This window comes from Mus pahari, chromosome 8 (genome assembly GCF_900095145.1).
Source record: "Mus pahari chromosome 8, PAHARI_EIJ_v1.1, whole genome shotgun sequence".
NCBI classification, from domain to species: domain Eukaryota; kingdom Metazoa; phylum Chordata; class Mammalia; order Rodentia; family Muridae; genus Mus; species Mus pahari.
Window position 1 is genome coordinate 7,447,365 of NC_034597.1, and position 11,812 is coordinate 7,459,176.

The window sequence follows — 11,812 nt, forward strand, 5'->3', positions numbered from 1 at the left end:
CAGGAGAAAAAGGAAGCCGACCCAGACACTCAGAAGCAAGGGGTTTTTATGGGGTGAGGGAGAGTTGGTGCAGCTACAGGTGATTGGCCCATTTAAGCATAGCAGTGAAATTACAACACAGCAGAATAGTACGTGCCTGCTGGGGCATTCGGGATTCCAGAAGCCTGAGGCTTATCAGGGTTTGGGGGACATCCGGTTAATGTATGACTCTGAGTAAGCTGGGGGAGATGCCTTCCTGTCAGATGGTTTATGAGTCAATCGTGATAGCTTGGGCTGGTTCCTGCATTCCTTCCCTTTATCTTTGTGATCTGTTAGTCCTAGTGGCAGGGCAGGCCCCATCAAGTCTGGACTTGTTTTTCACAGTGTTCAGCCCTGAGTCTTGAATTTTAAAACCTACTCTCTTAGTTTTACATTCCCAAACCTTAAATCTGTATAATTTTTTCCTTTCATCCTCCTCTTCTTCTTCTGACTCTTATTCTAATCATAGAATTTAAACACCAGTGTCCCTCAAGTCTGCTTCAAATTGAACTACAGGCTGATATTGTCTCTGTATGATCATGAGCCTTACTGCATCTATCTGGCTCTGAATAAATGCCACACCCTTGTTAATTATACAAGGACCAAAAACTAGAGCTAGGCACACAAGAAGCACAGGCCCAGCCAGGGCTGAGAACAATGTGGTCATCCATGGTAACCGAGAATACCAGGACTCGAACCATCCTTTTTCAGCATCACGTTCCCATTTTCTGTGTTCTAACCTTTCTCTCAATTTTTGCATGGAGTTTCTGACCACCCCGGGAATGGTCTACATAGAAACAACACTCTTCCTTTAGGGCAGCGCATAATCCTCCTTCTTTTAAGAACAACAGGTCAAGCCCCCTCCGATTTTGTGGAACTACTTCTGATAAAGAAGTCAAGGATTTTTCTAAGGCATCTATAGACTTTTCTAACAACTTCAGGTCTTCATTAGCATCATCTTTGAGTGATTGATTTCCCTGTTTTCCTTCAACTAACGCTGTTACTCCTGTCCCCACCCCTGCTGCTATGCTTGCTCCCACAAGCATGGCTAGAGTAAGGGTTATTGGTTCTCTTTTAAATCTGGTGCTGGTGCATTCTTTCTCAAGGCTATCACCAGGGTGATAATATACACGGGGTATAAGCTGGATCATAACACAAAAATCATGGTGTACTGGCTAGCTTTGTGTCAACTTGACACAGCTGGAGTTATCACAGAGAAAGGAGCTTTAGTTGGGGAAATGCCCCCATGAGATCCAGCTGTGGGGCATTTCCTCAATTAGTGATCAAGGGGGGAGAGGCCCCTTGTGGGTGGGACCATCTCTGGGATGGTAGTCTTGGATTCTATAAGAGAGCAGGCTGAGCAAGCCAGGAGAGGCAAGCCAGTAAAGAACATCCCTCCATGGCCTCTGCATCAGCTCCTGTTTTCTGACCTGCTTGAGTTCCAGTCCTGCATCCTTTGGTGATCAACAGCAGTATGGAAATGTAAGTCAAATAAACCTTTTCCTCCCCAACTTACTTCTTGGTCATGATATTTGTGCAGGAATAGAAACCCTGACTAAGACACATGGGAAGGATCAAAAACACTAGTTGATACTCACAGGGTGAGTCCTGTGTTGCCTGTCTACCACCAGACAGGACTTGGTATGAGGTAATGATTAGAGTCTGTCTTAGCAATGGAATGGCTCTGGCCACATAGATGTTTGCGGGTATATGGTGGGGTCCCTATACAAAGGCCTGGGCTATCCCCTTAGACCTCAGTTAAGGTCAATTTTTTTCCTGCACCCCAAGAGCAAGAAGCATGGCTTGTGGTTATATTAATGTTCCCATTAAATGTGATTCCTTCATAATAAGGGGGCCCTGAGGATAGACACAACCAGCAGTCTGAGGTTGCATCTGGGTCAGTCTGATCGAGGGTGTATTAGGCTCCTTGAATTAGATTGAACAATCTTTGGCCAGTTGAGGGAGCATTGGGTGAGGGAGCCTGAGGAGTGTTTTGGGAGGTACTTACAGCTTTTGCAGCTCGAGTAGTAGCTGGGACTGTTGTCTTGATCTTAATAGGGGGGCCTTGTTCAGGGAGGACCTTGTTGGGACCAACCAGTAAGGACAGAGGACTTTCAGCTCTTAGGCAGACATGCAGCAACGAACCTGGCTTACTCCCATGATTATAAAACACTACACCCCAAGTCATGCCCTCAAACCACTGGTTAAGCTTATATCTTTTTCCTGTTTCAGTGAACTGCAGTTTCACCTGATCTAAATCAGTAGGGCTGCAGTCTGTCCTCTTATAAAGTTCCATGACTGCATGTTTACCTGGTCCTGAATTCTGAAAAGAAAATATTAGTCCATCTTTACTGGAATCAGTGGTCCATTTCCAGTCTCCATCATTTGAAGTGACACAGCTCCATTCTCCGCAGAAATACACTTGGGGCCCCCCACACCTGGAGCCCTTCTGGTACTTTGGGCAACTATGAAACCCATAACTCCTGATGGTGTTAGGGGGGTTGCTTTTAGCTACAGGAATAATTTGGTGGAGACAAAAGTGTAGGGTTGACCACCATGCTCCTGGGGGTTCCATTATTGAGATAGCAGAGAGTGTTTCACAGCACTTGCCAAGTGAGAATCATGGGCTGATGCATATTGTCACTTATCTTTAGAGCTGTGCTAGTGACATAAGCGCAGTTTAAGAGGATTAGTAGTCTTTTCCAGTGTCCATCCATCTTGATCGGTTTCAGGGGGTACTCTCTTAATGTGAGATGCGTGGACCCAGGTGGGAATTCCTTCAACTTTGACTGCGGTGGGTGTCATTAGCAGCACCAGATATGGTCCCTTCCACCTTGGCTCTAGGTTTCCTGCTCAATGTCTCCTCACCAGGACAGCATCTCCCACTTCAAACTGGTGCGGTACCTGTGTGTCACCAGCAATATAGGTTTCTCTTAATTGCATCCATATCTCTTTTCTTACTGTTTCTCAGGCCTTGGGCCAAATCAAGAGGTTGGAAGAAGGAGAGAAAGATACATCTGGGCTAGTTTTATCTGTTACAGACACATAAATGGGCGGAGGGGCTCCAAACATTAATTCAAAAGGGGTCAAACCAAAGGTTCCAGGGGAGTTTCGAACCCTGAATAAGGCATAAGGGAGGAGGGCTGTCCAGTTATTTCCGCCGGTCTCTAAGGTCAATTTTGTCAAGGGCTCTTTCAATGTTCTATTCATTCTTTCTACCTGTCCTGAACNCTGGGGCCTGTATGCACAATGTATTTTCCAATTGATCACCAGTTGTCTGGCCACTCCCTGACTTACCTGGGAGACAAAAGCAGGTCCATTGTCTGATCCGATTACCTTGGGTACCCCAAAACAGGGCAGGATTTCTTCAAGTATCTTCTTGGCCACCACGTTGGCAGTCTCATTTTTTTGTGGGGAATGCTTCAACCCAACCTGAAAAGGTGTCTATAAAGACTAGAAGATATTTATTTCCATACCAGGCCAGTTTTACCTCATTAAAATCAGTTTCCCAATAGGTTCCAGGTCTATCTCCTCTCAGACATCTTCCTTCTAAGGGCTTACTGGACCCAGCATTAGTAAACGCACAAGCGTGGCAGTTTTTGACTAGATTTTCTGCAGCCTTTTTTAGTCCAGGAATATGGTAAGGGGACCTACTAACCAATTCTATTAATTTTTTAGCCCCCAGATGGGTGAGGCGGTGTATATCAGCCAGATATTCTTGCCCCTCNTCTTCTGTGAGAGTTCTTTTGTCTGTCTCCTCCATCTCTGGTTGGGGTTTAGTTTTTATCAGCAAAGTCATAGGTCCCTGAGCTGCCTTCGTTGCCTCCCGATCTGCCATTTGATTTCCTTTTTCTATGGGCCCAGCCCCTTTTTGGTGTCCTGGACAATGTATTATTGCCACTTTATGAGGCAGGTGAACAGCCTCTAGCAGGTTAAGGATCTCTTCTTTATTTTTAATATCCTTTCCAGCAGATGTTAAGAGTCCACGCTGCCGGTATATTGTCCCATGGATATGTGCTGTAGCAAAGGCATGCCAGCTGTTGGTGTAGATATTGATAGCCTTTCCTTTTGCCAGCCTTAAAGCCTGGATCAGTGCAATGAGCTCCGCTTTTTGGGTGGATGTGCCCTCTGGCAGACTGCTGGCCCATATGACGGGCTTTCCATCTACCCCCACTGTCCCGGCCCTCCGCTTACCTTCTACCACGAAGCTGCTTCTGTAAGTATACCAAGTCATTGCCCCTGACCATGGGTAGTCTGTGAGGTCTGGCTGAACTTCAGTTTCTTCTGCCAACACTTCCTCACACTTGTGCACAGGGGCTTCATCAGCCCCGGGTAACAAAGTAGTGGGATTGATGATGGCCAGGGGAGTGAAGCTTACTTGTTCAGTCAACAGCAGGCTCTGATAGGGTGTCATCTGAGCGTTAGTCATCCAGCGGTCTGGTGGTTGTCTGATAATGCTCTCAAGTGAGTGTGGGGACACTATTGCAACATTCTGGCCCATAGTCAGCTTGTCAGCATCTTTTACTAGTATAGCTGTTGCTGCTATGGCTCATAAACAGGAAGGCCACCCACTAGCCACAGGGTCCAGTTTCTTTGATAGGTAGGCCACCGGTCATTTCCAAGGCCCTAAGGCCTGGGTCAGGACTCCTCTGGCCACTCCATTTCTCTCATCAATATATAAGATGAAAGGTTTGCTCAGATCTGGTAGGGCTAGTGTTGGGGTCTGCAACAGTGCCTTCTTAAGAGCCTCATAGGCCTGTTGATGATCTTTGGTCCAGGTGAACTCCCCTTTTTCTTTAGTTAAGGGGTATAGTGGGGCCACCATAGTCGCGAACCCTGGGATCCAAAGTCTACAGAACCCCGCAGTGCCCAGAAATTCTCTTACCTGGCGAGATGTAGTCGGGGTTGGGATCTGCATTACTGTCTGTTTCCTGGCTTCTGTGAGCTACTCCTGTCCATTCTTTAGGGTGTATCCCAAGTAGGTTACTTCTTTTTGACATAACTGTGCCTTTTTGNCAGAGACCCGGTACCCCAGTTCACCCATCTCGACCAGGAGGTTTTGAGTCCCGATTTCACAGTCTTTGCGAGTCTCTGCAGCTAATAAAAGGTCATCAACATACTACAAGAGAGTTACCTGTGTATTTCTAGCCCGAAAAGGGGCCAGGTCACGGTACAAAGCCTCATCAAACAACATGGGTGAGTTCTTGAATCCTTGAGGCAATCTTGTCCATGTTAGCTGCCCGACTTGCCCACTCTTGGGGTCGTGCCATTCGAAGGCAAACAAAGGATGGCTGCTGCGATGTAATCTCAGACAATAGAAGGCATCCTTGAGGTCTAAAACAGTGTACCAAGTTCATTCAGGTGGTAGGGTGCTGAGTAAGTTGTAGGGATTTGGCACTGTAGGATGGATGTCTTGGACTTGCTTATTGACTTCCCTAAGATCTTGTACTGGGCGATAGTCATTAGTCCCAGGATTTTTTCCTGGGAATAGGGGGGTGTTCCATGGAGACTTGCATAGGACTAGAATCCCTTGTTGAATAAGTCTGGTAATGTGGGGGCGTATGCCCTCCCAAGCTTCCCTACTCATGGGGTATTGTCGAACCCCAATGGGGGGTGGCTCCAGACTTGAGCTCGATTACCACCGGGGGAACTTGTTTTGCCATTCCCATGCCCCCCCCCCATCTTGGCCCATGCTCGAGGGAATCGGTCAAGCCAGTCTTGGATTCCCTCGGGAGGTCTTGGTTTGTCTTGGTAGATCTGGTATTCTTCTCCTAATTGTAGAGACAACGTCAGGGCCCAAGACTCTCCTACTCCCCAGGATAACTCTGGTTGGTGAGAGGTGAAAGTTATTTGTGCTTTTANTTTGGTCAGCAAGTCTCTTCCTAACAAGGGTATAGGGCATTCCAGAATGACTAGGAATGAATGAGTCACTCTATTTTGTCCTAGATCCACTGTCCAGGAGGTAGTCCATGGATATGATTTTTGCCCAGTGGCCCCAATTACCATAGTCTTTTCACCCTCTTTTAATTTCCCCAAAGGTGTCTGCAGAATGGAAAACTCAGCAACCATGTCCCCTCCATGTTTAAGGTTACCCTAGGCTCGGGGAGGGGGGCCGAGCCCCGTCTCCCCTAGTCTTCATCATCTCCTAGGGACAATACTTTCACTTCCTGCTTTTTCTTGGGGAATTCATGAGCCCAATTGCCAGTACCTTTGCAGTATGCACACTGGTTTCCTTCCAGGTGCGGTTGATCTCCTATGGGCCTCCTTGGCCCCTGCCTTTTTCCGTCTCCCAGGTTCCCTAACTGCCTAGTCCTGTCTCTCTTATCTCTTTCTCTTACTGTGGCCAGAATTCTAGTTAAAACTTTCTCTTGCCTCTTGTCCCTTCTATCTTCGTCCTCTCTCTTTTCTCTTTTCTCTCTTTCTAATTTCTCTTTCTCTGTCTCTCTCTTATGATACACTTTCTCTGCCTCTCTCACCACATCCCTTATGGTGTAGTCCTGTAGTCCCTTGATCCATTGAAACTTCCTTCTGATGTCTGGGGCTGACTGCCCAATAAAAGCCGTAATCACTGAAGCCTGCTGTCCCTCAGACATCGGGTCAAATGGGGTATATCTCCTATAGGCCTCCATAAGCCTTTCTAGAAAACCTGAAGGGAGTTCTGTTGTCCCTTGCATGACCTCTTACCTTGGCCAGATTTGTGGGCGGACAGATTTGTGCGGCACCTCTGAGACCCGCCACCAGAGCCCGGTGATAATTGAACAGTCGTACCCTACCTTGTGCCATGTTATAATCCCAATGGGGTTGAGTCAATGGGAATCCTTTTTCTATCTCGATCGGGGTCTGGACTGGTTGCCCAGTCCCATCTCCCACATTTTTCTGAGCCTCGAGGAGAATCCTCTTCTTCTCGGTGGTGAAAAGGGTTTGTAGGAGCTGTTGGCAGTCATCCCACGTCGGCTGGTGGGAATACATTAGTGACTCAATCAGGCTTGTGAGCCCTGTGGGGTTCTCAGAGAAAGAGGGGTGGTTAGTCTTTCAGTTATAAAGATCGGAAGAGGAAAAAGACTAGTACTGTAAAAGCTGTAAGTCGTTTTGGTCAGCAGGGGGAGCCCCGACCGCTCTGAGGGGGAGTGCAATGGTCAAGTCTGCTGGTCCTTCCAGAGAGGCTCCTCACCGACTTCTTGTTCCAGCTGAAGGTCCTCCACCCCCAGTTCCCGGGGCCGTTCTTCAAGAACCCCCAGTTCTTGGGGCTCCCAAGGGCAGTGCCATGGGAGCGGCTGGGGGTGGGGAACTTGCGGGTAGGGAGGGGGTTGTGGGGAATCAGGATACTCAGGAGGTTCTTTAATCTCAGGGTAGATCTTAGGAGGATGTGTAGGCAGTGGACTGTGGTCGCTCTCCTTGTCAGGTTTCGGTTTGTTTTCTCCTTCTCATCATCTTCCCAGACTATCAGGATCTTAGTGCCTGGGTGGAGGGGGTGGGAGGAATGGACAGACCCACGGGGGTGGGGATCTTGCTAAATCCTCCGATACTATGATGTACGGCTGCTGGTCCACGTGGGATCCTGCTCCTTCCTGAAAAAACGATAGCCTTCACGGTTCTGATGGTAGATAAATCAAAAGTTCCCTCAGATGGCCAGCCCACACCAAACGTGGGCCATTCCGCCAATAAGTCAGCCAGGGTTGTTTTTTGACTACCACTGATAGGTTCCGTCCTCTTGCCCTAACGTCCGTCCAATGGTCTTGAGTCAAAGACAGGGGGATAGTAACAGTCTGACCCATAACAAAGAATAAAAACAGAGACAACACAAAGATAGAGACAAAGATAGAGATAGTTACTAATACGTCTAGACACACTCGACCACATCTGGACTTATATAGCCAGCCAAACGCTACTTCAGATGGGGTGGGATATCGAATCCACCCCTTCTCTGGCAGGAAAAGCACTCTGTCTTCTTCGCCCTGCCAGGCGACAGCCAGGTCCTCCCGGCTGTCTTGTACCCTGGGTATTTCCTCCTCTAGGGTTTCTCCTGAAGTGTCCTTCGAGAGGTGCAGCCTTGCGGCCTTGGGGTGACCCCCTCTGCAAGTCACTGAATCCTCACGGGTTCAATGACAGCCGCCAGAATACCAGATTCAGATCAGAGAACAAAGAAGAGGCACAGACACAGTGGCCGCACACCAACACACCACACTAACACAGACGTACCTCCAAGGGTATCTCGGGGTTTTCAGGGACCCTCAGGGATCCCGGATGAGCCTCCAAATGTAGGACCCCCAAAAGGGAAGCCCCCTCAAGTCGTGGATACTGGGAATCTCCGAAGAATGCTCGAGACACTTCTTGATGCAAAAGCACGAGGTAACCTTAATGGCGTAGCTCCGGGTCGACACGTGTCCCACGCAGGAGAAAAAGGAAGCCGACCCGGACTCTCAGAAACAAGGGGGTTTTTATGGGATGAGGGTCAGGGGGACGAGGAGAGTTGGCACGGCTACAGGTGATTGGCCCATTTAAGCATAGCAGTGAGATTACAACACAGCAGAATAGTACGTGCCTGCTGGGGCATTCGGGATTCCAGAAGCCTGAGGCTTATCAGAGTTTGGGGGATATCCGGTTAATGTGTGACTCTGAGTAAGCTGGGGGAGATGCCTTCCTGTCAGATGGTTTATGAGTCAATCCTGATAGCTTGGGCTGGTTCCTGCATTCCTTCCCTTTATCTTTGTGATCTGTTAGTCCTAGTGGCAGGGCAGGCCCCATCAAGTCTGGACTTGTTTTTCACAGTGTTCAGCCCTGAGTCTTGAATTTTAAAACCTACTCTCTTAGTTTTACATTCCCAAACCTTAAATCTGTATAATTTCTCCTTTCAGGGTGGCCAAGACTCATTGCTTCCTCTTTCTTCCTCTCCAGTCATCCACTCCCTCTGAGCAGTCTCTACCTCTTTTTCCATCTGCTTCCTGGTCTTCCTATGTCTTTGCAGTGGAGAACTTTCCATGTTGGTTTTTACTAAAAATCATCTTGCCATATACTGTAGACCGCATTTAAAATTTTTGTTGTCACCTGTGCAGATAATTTCAGCGAGATGAGAACAATTCACAAGCTATTACTGAAGAATTATGAATAAAAAAATACCCCGTGTGTGTGTGTGTGTGTGTGTGTGTGTGTGTGTGTGTGTGTATGTGTGTGTGACTAATTTTATTAGTTACTTTTGCTATTTTGCATGGATGAGAACAAAATACTTAAGGAAGGATTTATTCCAGGTCACAGTTTTGAAAGGTTCTGACCTTTGTTGATTTGCTCCATCATTATGTTCTGATAGTGGGCATGAGTAGAAAGGAGATTCCTCACCTGCACTTCCCACAGGAAGTAGAAAGAGAAAGGGGAGTGTAACCAGGTTCATCCTTCAAAGGCACACCCCCACTGTCTTCCAAACAGATTCGACTTCTCCAAGTCTCTACCATTTGACAAAATATCTCTAGTGGCTGAGGACAAAACTTTTAATACATGATCCTAGTGGATGGGGGCATTTCATATTCAAACCATATATACCAGCAGTAAGAACAACCAACAGGTATGCAACCATTTTTGGCCTTGAAGGGGTGAAGCACCAGTGTCTATATATGTTTCTACTGCATCTCTGGCTGCTAATCCCATCTTTCTAACCTTTCATTGTTTTGCCGATTGATGGCCTGTTTAGAAACAGATGTAGTTCCACTTTATAGCATACATTAAAGTACAAACAACATAAAATGCTTCTAAATCCTTCTCCTCCAAGAACATCTGCTCACCTGCTCTTTAGTCTGATAAGATCTTCATGAAAAGTCAAGGTCCCTGTTTCCAGAGAAAGCTGTGGAAAAGGGAGTAGCATTAAATGCCCAGCTAAATCATCATGATTTCACAGGAAGTAGCCAAGCAGCATTGAGGGGAAGAAATGGTCTTTGGCCCTCCTAGTTGCATACTTCCAGGAGAGAGAGGCAAATACCATTCCCTTGACATTGTGAAGCCCTGTTGGTATGATCTCCACCAATCCTTTGTTCAAACAGAAGAAATACATCCCTGGTTGACCGCCATGCAGGCCATGGATCCTTGTTTATCACTGAATATTCTTTTGGTAAAGAAGTCACCTCATTGATGCACTGTGAGCTACTTTGGCTCTTAAATTTACCCCACATTGCAATCAAAGAAAGTCTTTTCATTTTGTCTGTTCATTTTGACACTGTCAAAAAATTATAATAGCAACCATCATGATTCCCACACAAACTAAAAGTCTGTCTTCCAGGCTTTGCATGACCTCATAACAGTGGTCAGAGTTGCTGTAGCCACCACAGGCATGGTGGAGGAACCAGTTTTATGAAAACTCTTTATTCTTGTGTGTGAACCTTTTTATCAGGAAGGGATTTCACAGGAAATAATTCCCAGTGAGAAAATAACTCAGATTTTTGTCATAAACTTCTGTAACTATTTTAATCTATATATTAATAAAGAAAAATCTTAATTTAATATGATTTCCCCTCTTTTATGCCAGCATATAATAGCCTTTCCATTCTTTATAAAGAATAATTCTCACTAACATTCACAATGCGTTTCTATAACCCTTAAACAAGGTTCACTAAGTCCTTAGGATTTAGTTTTTCTTTTTTCTTTTTCACATTTGAGCTATAATCATAAATTAATTTTGCTCTAAATTTCTATTAATTGGAACAATGGATTATGCTATGGCTAATCCTCCAATAATAACTGGAGATTAGAAGAAGGGAATTTTCTCTTCATTTTAAAAGCATTTTAATTATTTTTAAATTAGACAAATGATACAACCAGATGAGTTAGGATAAGGAAAATGAACAGGAGTTAGGTGCCATTATATTGAGGTAATAATTTGTTCTCTTCTTTAAAGAATAGAGCAAAACACGTAAGAAACCTCTATATTAAACAACACAAAGTGATTCCTACAAAACCAAAATATATTTCATCCCATTATAAAATTGATCCCAATTATAGCACAAATAAATTATAATGAAGTGTGAACCCAGAACCCAACACTATTTTGTGGTAAACTTTGGCAAATGAGCTCTGGTCCTAAATGTTCTTGCAGCTAAACCCTGTTCTTCACAGAGCAAAGTATGAGTTCAGAGCCCTAGACATGAAGGAAACGTAACTCTCAACCATGTGGAAGATCAGATAGAAATGAAAATGAAAGACACAGTCCTACTGTCATCCTTAGTGTCCTGTCTTAGTGAGAAAATCATTGTGACTGGTACAACAGAGTGCCAGGGGACCCCCTGCTGTGAACCAATCAGGCTCACAAGAATACAGCAGCCTTTGAAATGCCCAATGTCCAATACTGGACTTCCACATAAATGCAACATTTTGGGGAGGAGACTAGATCCAGGTAAGCCTGTCCTCATCCTGTCTGTAGTATACTAAGGGGCAGGCTCCCTTCATGAGACCTTCCACCAACACTAAGTCTTATCCAGGAATGTGTGGGTTGGACTGCATCCTGCCACCATCTCATACATGAGGGAATTGGGACATGGAAGAGAGCAAGAGCAAAAGAGAAAGTCAGGAAGAGCAAAAGAGGGGAGGAGAAAAAGGCAACAATGGAGAGATGGAGAGAGAGAAAGAGAATACAAACAGACAAATGGAGAGAGAAAAGAGACAGTCTAACAAATAGATGGAGAGAGAAAAGAAATAAACAGAAAGAAGCAGAACTGGGAGAAGAGAAAGAGAGGAAAAGAATGAGAAAAACAGAGGAAAGAGAAGGGAGTAGAAGCAAGAAGAGGGAGACAGATGCAGACAGACATGGAAAAGA

At 45.8% G+C, this 11,812-nt stretch overlaps 1 pseudogene; it reads right to left on the reverse strand.

The window, feature by feature from the left end:
- Window positions 1–3,418: 3,418 nt before the first annotated feature.
- Window positions 3,419–7,793, reverse strand: LOC110325052 (annotated as a pseudogene).
- Between the last annotated feature and the right edge of the window lie 4,019 nt (window positions 7,794–11,812).